Source organism: Coregonus clupeaformis, unplaced genomic scaffold, assembly GCF_020615455.1.
Source record: "Coregonus clupeaformis isolate EN_2021a unplaced genomic scaffold, ASM2061545v1 scaf0042, whole genome shotgun sequence".
Taxonomy (NCBI): Eukaryota; Metazoa; Chordata; class Actinopteri; order Salmoniformes; family Salmonidae; genus Coregonus; species Coregonus clupeaformis.
In genome coordinates, this window is record NW_025533497.1 from 221,015 (window position 1) to 232,500 (window position 11,486).

The following is an 11,486-nucleotide window of genomic DNA, read 5'->3' on the forward strand; positions in this document are numbered from 1 at the left end:
AACTGCATTATTTCCACCACCCAGCCCAGTCAACTTCAATTGACTACTTCCTCCTAAAGGTTGCCATGGCAATAGGACACTAAAAGTGGATCTAATGGTCAAAGCCTAACAGAGGTGTGAGAAGGAGTACTTGCGTGTGATTTGACAGGGTTCTCTTCAGGATATTCATTGTGCACAGCTTCTTTCTGAAGTTCACATCTTCCACCCATTCACTCTGCTAACAGGTAAGACTGCCTTTATTAGTGTCATTAATGTCTGGTAGTGCCAACTGTTATAATCAGTGTCTTGGCACGATAGGTCGTCATCAACACCTGTGAAAATATAGGAGACAATATTGAATCACACGCTGTAACAAATTTACTTTGACTGAATCTGGAGTGAGAGGATGATGATGATGATGAGGATGATGAGGATGAGGATGATGAAGAGGATAATGAGGAGGATGATGAGGATGAGGATGATGAGGATGAGGATGATGAAGATGAGGATGATGAGGATGATGATGATGATGACGAGGATGATGATGATGAGGATGATGATGATGATGGGATGATGATGATGATGATGATGATGATGATGATGATGAGGATGATGAGGATGATCCACTGCAGTCCTGACTCCTGACCAACGCCATCCACCCCGCTCCACTGCATTCCCTTCTCCTGACCAACGCCATCCACCCCTCTCCACTGCAGTCCTGACTCCTGACCAACGCCATCCACCCCTCTCCACCGCAGTCCCTTCTCCTGACCAACGCCATCCACCCCTCTCCACTGCAGTCCTGACTCCTGACCAACGCCATCCACCCCGCTCCACTGCATTCCCTTCTCCTGACCAACGCCATCCACCCCGCTCCACTGCATTCCCTTCTCCTGACCAACGCCATCCACCCCTCTCCACTGCATTCCCTTCTCCTGACCAACGCCATCCACCCCTCTCCACTGCAGTCCTGACTCCTGACCAACGCCATCCACCCCTCTCCACTGCAGTCCCTTCTCCTGACCAACGCCATCCACCCCTCTCCACTGCAGTCCCTTCTCCTGACCAACGCCATCCACCCCTCTCCACTGCAGTCCTGACTCCTGACCAACGCCATCCACCCCTCTCCACTGCAGTCCTGACTCCTGACCAACGCCATCCACCCCGCTCCACTACATTCCCTTCTCCTGACCAACGCCATCCACCCCTCTCCACTGCATTCCTTATTGATTTGCTGTGCTGGGAAACCAAATCTAAATATTGAGGTCTGGAGAATGTTGATGTAACTCAATAGTGAAGAGCCATATATTGGCTAGTCTGTTGAATGTTGATGTAACTCAATAGTGAAGAGCTGACTTTATTAGATTGGCTAGTCGTTATTCTGTGCATTTTAATCTTTGAATGAATGAATCAGATAAAGCTGTGGTGGTTGACACCAGGAGCAAAGTAGAACAGATGACCATACCGACCTCCTGCGTTTCAATCAATGGCTCTCGATTTAAACTGCAGAGCATCTGTACATACATAGCCTATACAGGCTACACTCTGACAAACTTAATGTAGATTTATTGGGGCTGAATTGATTTATAAAAGGGTCATTGTTCCTCAGTGTTGACATTTTGCTCCATGTGAAACCTCTTCATTTGTGACCATGTCATATGTCCTTCTTGCCATGTTAGAGGGCATTGGTTTCGACTGGTTGGATTACCTTGGTATTTAGGTGGCCACTAGAGGTCGGGGTCTTGATTTACTATTGAGAGTAAAAATAGTCGAATACACCAGGTGCAATTTCGAAATGTGTTTGTGCATGTAGCAATGTTTCCATTAACTTGTCCGGCATTTTTTTTTTTCGACATTTAGAAAGTTTGCATTTAGAAATTTCGCATAGAAAATACATGCGACAATTGCATGACAGTGTTTTTCCATTTAACTATCTTGTGTCGATAAAAACACCTGGATGTAATGAAGTCACACCTAAAAAAAAAATATTTGTAGTCTAGCCAGTTATCTAAACTTAGTAGTAATCATGACTGAATACCTACTGCCTGGTCAAGTGCCCAGGGGCCCTGACCTCCAGGGGCTCTGACCTCCAGGGGCTCTGACCCCCAGGGGCCCTGACCTCCAGGGAGCCCCCATTGATTTTGTTAGTCACTCTCACTCAGATATCATATTAACATGGCATAAGTCATTACGAAATGTGTAGAATTGCAGGAAATTTGATTTAAAACTTCAAAAAATGTCTCTGCCCCGTGGCAAAATTTGTAGAATTGAATTCAACTTGTTATAAAATTGCAGTTTCCTCTATGTAGAATTGCAGAAAACTTGCTTTAAAACTGCAACATTTTCTCTCCACCATCAAGTGGGGGGCCACTAAAATGTTTTGCGGTGAAGTTGCCCCACCCCCCAACCACCCAACCAAATCTCGTTTAGGTGCCCTAAAAGGCTAGAGCCAGCCCTGCTTGTGACCAATTATGGCAAGCCACTGGGACACCAGATACAGGTAAGGTTGGTAGGCTGTTTTGTTGTTGTTGTGTTATTTTCTTAACCCTGGCTATCTCTCTATCTCAAACAAGAAAATACAGTTAACTTAAAATTGTGCTTAAAAATGTCAAGTATCCGCCTAACATGTAGTCCTACATGTCAAGGTTTGAAACGCCAAAATCAAGGTTCACAATGCACGAAGGCGCACTGGCAGAAAACCAACTGCAGTTCTTGATTGGCCTGCAGGTGGAGCTATGATGCAGGTTTTCAAAGAGCGGTGTCCTTGTCAAGTGAGAGCAGCACAGGGAGGGTCATGTCTAGATGGTATACAGCTTTTGTAAAATTGACGTCAAAAGTTGTTTATATATTTTTTTTGCATTTTACCTAACCATAACCCTAACCTAATTATCCTAACTTGCTACGTTAATTATCCTAACCTGCTGCCTAAGTTCTCCTAAACCTGCTAAGAAAAGTCAATTTTGACAAAAGCTGTATTCCTTCTAGACAAATCCCACACGGTCAGAAGAGGTATGTAGGATGTAAAGTAGTCTAGGCCACAGATAAGAAAGAATATGTCAGTCGTGAATTTTAATCATGGATTGTATGGTGTAGGCCTAAACATTTGCTGACTATTCTGGTAAGCTATTTAACTTCAATGACCCTTTTGCCTGTAAAAATATAACTGTAATCAAATAATTTCCCACGTATAAAACACAACCGTTGAAAATAATCATTCACTGTTTTGTGAATCATGTTACCCCTTGTCTGTAGGACTATCTCAATGTGGCTTGTTGACCTTATCATTGAAAATGTACCTATTATGCCTAATTGCTAAGGCAAATTAAGAATGTAGCCTACAATTAATTTCTAGGCTATAATGTGGTTAGGCTATAATAAATACCATTATTTTAGAGAATGTCTTACTGAAAAGGCTTTTCTAGTTTTAAATGTTATTGCATAGGCAATCGTAAATATCACAACACCAACTGAAAGCCAATATCTTGATTAGCTGTTAGAAACTTTAAAAAGATAATCAACGACAAAATAAGATAATCTCTTGACACAGAGCAAGTGTCTTAATTATATTTCATTTCCCTAATCTCCATCTTCAAATGATGCTCTGATTAGATATTTAAATCCGATGATCATTTCACCCCCAGTATTGTATTAATGTGTATTCCCTTTGGCATAGCCAAATCTCTTTCACGCTGGAATGAATGCATTACATAAACATAGAAAATACATTCACTGGCTGCGGGCTTCAGCATATGCCTCTCATTCATCATGCGAGCTGCGCTTCTGTGATTGCTGGCAGTGAAATTTTACAATTAGCCCAATCACAGCCCTCGATCCGAGATGTCACTGCGGGCGAGTCAGAAGGCTTGGTAAAACAAGACAGTCGCTCCTTGCGCCCCGGCATAGCGCCATACACTCAAATCCCTGCCCAGTTACTCAGTTGTCAGCTGCAAACTCGAAAAGCACCCTCTCTCTCTTATCCCCTCTCGTCGCAGCATCACACAACGCCTTTCTAATGGTAGCATCGCACTGATCTACAGCGCGACACAGCCTCCTGCGGAATCCTACAGTGCAGCGATTTTCAAGGCATAAGTGCGTCCGCGTTTGGGATGGGAGGTATTGCGAGCCCGCCGGGTCTGAGCGCACTCGGAGCGGCATAGTGGCTGGACAGGGACTCGCTTATCTGGAGTGTTGATGGGATCCTGCTGCTATTTCCTTTCGCGCTGGATTCTCTTGCTTTTTAACTAACACGTCGCAGCCGGGGATTTAAAACTGACCAAATCATAAAGAAGCCTCACAGCCCTGTGGATTAGGATATCAAAAGGCGTTTATTTTTACGCATCTCGTTGTAATTTGGGAGTAAAGGAGTTGGGATTCATCGGAACGTGCCTGTTACCGCAGTGTCAATGCGACTGCGGCTGTGAACTGATATCCGCAGCGATTACAGGTAAGGACGGGCTTGTCACAGGGTGGCCATTTAACGGGATTATGATTTTAAGTCTTTATCTTTTTATTTCTTGAAGAATTGGGGCGCGGATGCCTCTGCACCAGGTAAAGGCGTGTATACCTGTTCTCTGCCGTATAGCCATGCCGCGCGGAGAACACTGCACCATCCTTCCCTTGCGGGTTTGCGATTTCAGTTAAATAAATTACCTCTGACAATTTTCCCACAATCGCTACCCTGATATAGAATAGGATTATTTATTTTTTATGCTATTCTATGTGCAGTTGTGGTGCGTTTTTCTGCCGTTTTACGCTTGAGAGCATGCATAGTACTCATTTTGAGCATTTCCTTGCCCGAATTCGTTTGCGCGTCTGTCCGCGCTGAACTCTGGAATGGGTAAAGTGATATTGACCAAGTGATATTAGAGAATGTAGCCTATGGGGTGGCAGAATTTCGCAGTGTGTGTTAAGATACATTAGTCCACCTTCGTACAAGAGTCGGCTATGCAGTATGCTATGTGACATCCTATTGCACAACATGAGGTGGATATTTTTCCCATCACTCTCTCATCTCGTGGATCCTAGCGCAATGACATCCAATAATTCACATCCCACTGTGTAGGACTAGATGTTTCATATGATACCTCTCAGAGAGTCACAGTGTAGCTTGTGCATAGTATCTCTGTTTTCATGCGTGGTGTAACTCGTGGAAAGCGCATGTTGCATCATGAAAAATGTATTGTAACCTCAAATGGCACATACCCAGTCTCCGTAGCTGGAAAGGGTCGCCGATGATAAGTTGCGGGCTGCGCGTCGCACGTCTCCACTCAATTGCCCTAGGTCTAGGAACATGACCGATGTGGTTTTGGGCTTGGTTAGGGAGCTTCGTGGCTTATACATATATAATAACTTCAATATTTAGCTCCAAACACTAGGCTGCTTGAGGGTAACTCTGTGTAATCTGTGTAAGGAATCAGGCTAAAAGGCTACAACCCTTAAGGCTCACACAGAACTTGTGCCAGGAGGCTTTCTAGTCAGTAGCGGGAGAGGTGATCCTGAGTTGAGCAGCTCAGTAGTCTGGTGTTATGGGAGCACAAGCATCAAAAAGAGGCTGAAAGCTTTCTTTATTAGTCTGTGGTTATAGACCAGTCTACACAGCAGCCAGACAGACAGACAGCCACTGGGACGTATAGTGTAGTAGGCAACCTGGAAGTGTGTCTATTCAATATCCAGTCACTGCCGCACCACTATCCCTTTAGACAGTAGAAAGCATAGCGCTCTCTCCTTCTCTATAGTGGGATGTAGGTCCTTGACTCATAGTGCAGCTTTAGAGAAACCTTCTCTCTCTCTCTCTCTCTCTCTCTCTCTCTCTCTCTCTCTCTCTCTCTCTCTCTCTCTCTCTCTCTCTCTCTCTCAAATAAAATAAAAATTTATTTGCCACATGCGCCGAATACAACAGGTGTAAACCTTACAGTGAAATGCTTACTTACAGCCCTTAACCAACAATGCAGTTTTAAGAAAATATAAGAAAGTGTTAAGTAAAAAATAGATAAGCAAAAAATAAAAATAGCAAATAATTAAAGAGCAGCAGTAAAATAAAATATCAGTAGGGAGGCTATATACAGGGGGTACCGGTACAGAGTCAATGTGCGGGGGCTCCGGTTAGTCGAGGTAATTGAGGTAAGATGTACATGTGGGTAGAGTTAAAGTGACTATGCATAGAGGTCCTATGCATAGTCTCTCTCTCTCTCTCTCTCTCTCTCTCTCTCTCTGTCTCTCTCTCTCTCTCTCTCTCTCTCTCTCTCTCTCTCTCTCTCTCTCTCTCTCTCTCTCTCTCTCTCTCTCTCTCTCTCTCTCTCTCTCTCTCTCTCCCTCTCCTCTCTCTCTCTCTCTCTCTCTCTCTCTCTCTCTCTCTCTCTCTCTCTCTCTCTCTCTCTCTCTCTCTCTCTCTCTCTCTCTCTCTCTCTCTCTCTCTCTCTTTCTCTCCCTCCCTCCATTGCCAGCAGCAGCTGCTACTCTAGCCTATACAGAATGCGTAACTGACTAGAGCAGTAGCTCTGGTCAGCTCAGTCATACCACACTAAAGTCTATACACTATAGTAGGTATACATTATTACACTATAGTCTACACACAATAGTAGGTATATATATTATTACACTATAGTCTACACACTATAGTATGTATATATATATATTATTACACTATAGTCTACACACTATAGTATGTATATATATATTAGTACACTATAGCCTACACACTATAGTATGTATATATATATATTATTACACTATAGCCTACACACTATAGTATGTATATATATATTAGTACACTATAGCCTACACACTATAGTATGTATATATATATATTATTACACTATAGCCTACACACTATAGTATGTATATATATATTATTACACTATAGCCTACACACTATAGTAGATATATATATTATTACACTATAGCCTACATACTATAGTAGGTATATATATTATTACACTATAGCCTACATACTATAGTAGGTATATATATTATTACACTATAGCCTACACACTATAGTAGGTATATATATTATTACACTATAGCCTACATACTATAGTATACATTATTACACTATAGCCTACACACTATAGTAGGTATATATATTATTACACTATAGCCTACATACTATAGTATACATTATTACACTATAGCCTACACACTATAGTAGGTATATATATTATTACACTATAGCCTACATACTATAGTATACATTATTACACTATAGCCTATACACTATATATGCATTCCTACACTATTTCCTATACATTATCCATCCATTCACTTTAGCCTATGTGTTCCCTTCAGGTCACTCTGAAATGGTATAAGGTTTGGATATGCATTTCGGTGGCTGTATTAGTGAATAGTGTGAGGCTCCATCCAATGGATGATCATGCTGGGCTAAGTGTGTCTGGAGGGAGGGCGCTCTTCACAGAACAGGGCTGGGGAGATTGAGAGCTGCAGTAAGTGGTCAGAACAGGGCTGGGGAGACTGAGAGCTGCAGTAAGGGGTTAGAACAGGGCCGGGGAGATTGAGAGCTGCAGTAAGTGGTCAGAACAGGGCTGGGGAGACTGAGAGCTGCAGTAAGGGGTTAGAACAGGGCCGGAGAAACTGAGAGCTGCAGTAAGGGGTAAGAACAGGGCCGGGGAGACTGAGAGCTGCAGTAAGGGGCTCAGAACAGGGCCGGGGAGACTGAGAGCTGCAGGAAGGGGTCAGAACAGGGCCGGGGAGACTGAGAGCTGCACTAAGGGGTCAGAACGAGAGCTGCAGTAAGGAGTCAGAACAGGGCCGGGGAGACTGAGAGCTAAACTAAGGGGTCAGAACAGGGCCGGGGAGACTGAGAGCTGCAGTAAGGATTCAGGACAGGGCCGGGGAGACTGAGAGCTGAAGTAATGGGTCAGAACAGGGCCGGGGAGACTGAGAGCTCCAGTAATGGGTCAGAACAGGGCCGGGAAGACTGAGAGCAGCAGTAAGGAGTCAGAACAGGGCCGGGGAGACTGAGAGCTGCAGTAAGGGGTCAGAACGGGGCTGGAGAGACTGAGAGCTGCAGTAAGGGGTCATAACAGGGCCGGGGAGACTGAGAGCTGCAGTAAGGGGTCAGATCAGGGCAGGAGAGACTGAGAGCTGCAGTAAGGAATCAGAACAGGGCCGGGGAGACTGAGAGCTGCAGTAAGGGGTCATAACAGGGCCGGGGAGACTGAGAGCTGCAGTAAGGGGTCAGATCAGGGCAGGAGAGACTGAGAGCTGCAGTAAGGAGTCAGAACAGGGCCGGGGAGACTGAGAGCTGCAGTAAGGGGTCAGAACAGGGCCGGGGAGACTGAGAGCTGCAGTAAGGGGTTAGAACAGGGCCGGGGAGACTGAGAGCTGCAGTAAGGGGTTAGAACAAGGCCGGGGAGACTGAGAGCTGCAGTAAGGGGTCAGAACAGGGCCGGGGAGACTGAGAGCTGCAGTAAGGGTTCAGAACGAGAGCTGCAGTAAGGAGTCAGAACAGGGCTGGAGAGACTGAAAGCTGCAGTAAGGAGTCAGAACAGGGCCGGGGAGACTGAGAGCTGCAGTAAGGGGTCAGAACAGGGCCGGGGAGACTGAGAGCTGCAGTAAGGGGTCAGAACAGGGACGGGGAGACTGAGAGCTGCAGTAAGGGGTCAGAACAGGGCCGGAGAGACTGAGAGCTGCAGTAAGGGGTCAGAACAGGGCCGGGGAGACTGAGAGCTGCAGTAAGGAGTCAGAACAGGGCCGGGGAGACTGAGAGCTGCAGTAAGGGGTCAGAACAGGGCTGGGGAGGCTGAGAGCTGCAGTAAGTATTCTGCTCTATCCCATTGACTATTACCTTCATGAATGATGATGAATAAATATTTTGGTGTGCAGTGCTGTACCTGAATAGACTAACACACATTGAGTTAAGTGCAGTCAGTTGCAGCTTTTAATGATAATTGCTTTTGTATTATTTTCATGATTAGGATCCCCATTAGCCCACGCCATTGGGGACAGCTAGTCTTACTGGGGTCCGATACATAACGTAAAATACATTACAAACAAAAATACTTGACAATTTACATACATATAAAAAGATTAACATGTAGACATACACTACCACAGCTTTGCACATTCTTGGCATTCTCTCAACCAGCTTCACCTGGAATGCTTTTCCAACAGTCTTGAAGGAGTTCCCACATATGCTGAGCACTTGTTGGCTGCTTTTCCTTCACTCTGCGGTCCAACTCATCCCAAACCATCTCAATTTGGTTGAGGTCGGGGGATTTGTGGAGGCCAGGTCATCTGATGCAGCACTCCATCACTCTCCTTCTTGGTTAAATAGCCCTTACACAGCCTGGAGGTGTTGTTTAAGTATTTGATACACTGCCGATTTTGCAGGTTTTCCTACTTACAAAGCATGTAGAGGTCTGTAATTTTTATCATAGGTACACTTCAACTGTGAGAGACACATTGTATGATTTTTAAGTAATTCATTTGCATTTTATTGCATGACATAAGTATTTGATCACCTACCAACCAGTAAGAATTCCGGCTCTCACAGACCTGTTAGTTTTTCTTTAAGAAGCCCTCCTGTTCTCCACTCATTACCTGTATTAACTGCACCTGTTTGAACTAGTTACCTGTATAAAAGACACCTGTCCACACACTCAATCAAACAGACTCCAACCTCTCCACAATGGCCAAGACCAGAGAGCTGTGTAAGGACATCAGGGATAAAATTGTAGACCTGCACAAGGCTGGGATGGGCTACAGGACAATAGGCAAGCAGCTTGGTAAGAAGGCAACAACTGTTGGCGCAATTATTAGAAAATTGAAGAAGTTCAAGATGACGGTCAATCCCCCTCGGTCTGGGGCTCCATGTAAGATCTCACCTCGTGGGGCATCAATGATCATGAGGAAGGTAAGGGATCAGCCCAGAACTACACGGCAGGACCTGGTCAATGACCTGAAGAGAGCTGGGACCACAGTCTCAAAGAAAACCATTAGTAACACACTACGCCGTCATGGATTAAAATCCTGCAGCGCACTCAAGGTCCCCCTGCTCAAGCCAGCGCATGTCCAGGCCCGTCTGAAGTTTGCCAATGACCTTCTGGATGATCCAGAGGAGGAATGGGAGAAGGTCATGTGGTCTGATGAGACAAAAATAGAGCTTTTTGGTCTAAACTCCACTCGCCGTGTTTGGAGGAAGAAGAAGGATGAGTACAACCCCAAGAACACCATCCCAACCGTGAAGCATGGAGGTGGAAACATCATTCTTTGGGGATGCTTTTCTGCAAAGGGGACAGGACGACTGCACCGTATTGAGGGGGAGGATGGATGGGGCCATGTATCGCGAGATCTTGGCCAACAACCTCCTTCCCTCAGTAAGAGCATTGAAGATGGGTCGTGGCTGGGTCTTCCAGCATGACAACGACCCGAAACACACAGCCAGGGCAACTAAGGAGTGGCTCCGTAAGCAGCATCTCAAGGTCCTGGAGTGGCCTAGCCAGTCTCCAGACCTGAACCCAATAGAAAATCTTTGGAGGGAGCTGAAAGTCTGTATTGCCCAGCGACAGCCCCGAAACCTGAAGGATCTGGAGAAGGTCTGTATGGAGGAGTGGGCCAAAATCCCTGCTGCAGTGTGTGCAAACCTGGTCAAGACATACAGGAAACGTATGATCTCTGTAATTGCAAACAAAGGTTTCTGTACCAAATATTAAGTTCTGCTTTTCTGATGTATCAAATACTTATGTCATGCAATAAAATGCAAATTAATTACTTAAAAATTATACAATGTGATTTTCTGGATTTTTGTTTTATATTCCGTCTCTCACAGTTGAAGTGTACCTATGATAAAAAATTACAGACCTCTACATGCTTTGTAAGTAGGAAAACCTGCAAAATCGGCAGTGTATCAAATACTTTTTCTCCCCACTGTACATATACACTACCAGTCAAAAGTTTGGACAGATCTACTCATTCAAGGGTTTTTCTTTATTTTTTATAATGTTCTACATTGTAGAATAATAGTGAAGACATCAAAACTATGAAATCACACATATGGAATCATGTAGTAACCAAATCCGTGTTAAACAAATCAAAATATATTTTATATTTGAGATTCTTCAAATAGCCACCCTTTGCCTTGATGACAGCTTTGCACACTCTTGGCATTCTCTCAACCAGCTTCATGAGGTAGTCACCTGGAATGCATTTCAATTAACAGGTGTACCTTCTTAAAAGTTCATTTGTGGAATTTGTTTCCTTCTTAATGCGTTTGAGCCAATCAGTTGTGTTGTGACAAGGTAGTGGGGGTATACAGAAGATAGCCCTATTTGGTAAAAGACCAAGTCCATATTATGGCAAGAACAGCTCAAAAAAGCAAAGAGAAATGACAGTCCATCATTACTTTAAGACATGAAGGTCAGTCAATATGGAAAATGTCAAGAACTTTGAAAGTTTCTTCAAGTGCAGTCGCACTTGAAGAACTGACTATCATGACCGCCACAGGAAAGGAAGACCCAGAGTTACCTCTGCTGCAGAGGATAAGTTCATTA

At 44.5% G+C, this 11,486-nt stretch overlaps 1 protein-coding gene across 1 annotated transcript in view; it reads left to right on the forward strand.

Moving 5' to 3' along the window:
* The first annotated feature begins 3,879 nt into the window (after positions 1 to 3,879).
* The window catches only part of LOC121543383 (plexin-A4), a 392,722-nt gene continuing 385,115 nt past the window's right edge, over positions 3,880 to 11,486 (forward strand). The window contains exon 1 of the mRNA XM_041853207.2: positions 3,880 to 4,423. The gene's annotated coding sequence lies outside the window, so the exon portion shown is untranslated. The remainder of the gene's footprint in view (positions 4,424 to 11,486) is intronic.